A 1926-nucleotide genomic window follows, 5' to 3' on the forward strand; every position below is an offset into this window, starting at 1 on the left:
TATCAATAGAATATCGACCGAATTATTAATTTATTCGTAGGTATGTAAATTGAAAGTAAATACATTTTTATAAGGTAAAAAAGGGTTACAAAAACAAAATGTGGCCTGGAAGAGGACGACTGAAAATAAATTGCGCAATAAAACCTAATGGTCAATGGCCTATGTGGCTATGTTAAGTTTTAAATGACTAAGACTATAATACCGTTCGGTTCTTAGATAGGTAGATAGCTATATACCTATATGTAATAGGTACTGAAGTTGAGTGAAGTATGATTGAGATTTCAGAAATAGGATGTCAGTTAAGGGGATTCCACCCGGTGATGTCCTGTCTTTGTCTAACACACGCGTGACATAGGATTTTATATGTGTTCTTTGCCAAACACTCCAATATTGTTAAATACATTTATTTATAAATATTGCTTTTATGATTTAAAGAGGCGTGTTAGGGGGTGTGGTCTACGGCTCAATAACGTTTAACAAGTGATACTGACGCTCTAGTAAACAGAGTACCCATACTTCAATTTTTTTCAAGTCAAGCGCTGATTAAAAATATGTGCGTGAGCGCGTTCTTCAGCGGATAGTGGATCTTATAAGATAGTATAATATAGGTAGTTGCCCATTTACAACGGTAAAATGGCTTATCCCGTATCCGACGATTATCGGTATGACGGTAGGTACAGCAACAGTCGCGCGAGTAACGACACTATTTTGCTCACATGCGCAGTACTGCTATAATAAAAAAAAGTGAGATTCACTGTACTGACTTTCTTACCATAAGTCTATGAACAACCATCAACCATACAGTGGCGTAATTTAGTCATGTTTGTGGTGGGAGGGTGTTGAAGTATTGAGCCCCAGGCCCCAATATCCCCCCTACCAACCACCAAAAAAAAAGTTTGGTTTATATTACAAAAACATCTGAGTCCGACAATTTTGATCTGTAATCTGTATAATGTAAGTAGGGTACAAGTATAAAAGAAAGCATACATGAAAATAATTAATATCATACTATTTAATAAAGTTTTAAATGTACTTTTTCGAGTAGATTCGTGGAATAATCTGCATATACGAAAAATACTCAAAAATTGCAATCTTCAAAAGGTTCAATTAATTTTATGTATAGGTAGTTTCTTTCGAAAAACGTTGTAATAGAATTTATATGTAGATTTATGTCCATTTATAAAGCCATTCGTTCCTTTCTGAGATTATTTATTTTAAATTTAATAAAAGAAATATTTATTTGAAGATATTGTATAAATGTATAATGTATACGAGAACTTATAAGAAAGTTGTTGTCTCAAAGATTTACATTTAGTATTTTAGTTGAATAAAATTTCTAGTTGTTGTTATTAACCGCAGTTCCTTAGGGTTAACATTAAAATAATAACCACGGAAACAGAACAAATTGCGTAAAATCTTTACGTCTCAAAGTCTCAAAGGAAAAACAAAACTTGCTAAAAGTATATAAAACAATAATAAATAATAAATGAATACAATCTTTATATGAAAAAATAAAATAACAAATTTAAATATGTATAAATTATTTTATAGGTAGGTATAACAGTGTACCACATAGGTAGGTTTTGCATGTTGTAACTTTGTAAGTATAGTGCGGTCATATAGTGGCCTCACAGCAGCTCCACATAGTTTTAGATATTATGTATTATAAATTTCGCTGCAGGAAAATAAACATAATTCATATCTCTCAAGACAAATGTATTGAGTATTCCTGAAATTATTATAATCTACAGATATTCTATAAACCATTTAAATTTCCAATGGATCGATAACGATCATTCTTCTTATACACCATATAATTTGCTAATTGTTATTTAGTCACTTGCAGGTTACATCCCTTCGAACTATACCGAGTGGTTTTGAGGACCACAGGAATTGCGAGGTTCCTCTGTGGTGATGAAAATCGTT

Source organism: Acyrthosiphon pisum, chromosome A2 (genome assembly GCF_005508785.2).
Source record: "Acyrthosiphon pisum isolate AL4f chromosome A2, pea_aphid_22Mar2018_4r6ur, whole genome shotgun sequence".
In the NCBI taxonomy this organism is placed as follows: Eukaryota; Metazoa; Arthropoda; class Insecta; order Hemiptera; family Aphididae; genus Acyrthosiphon; species Acyrthosiphon pisum.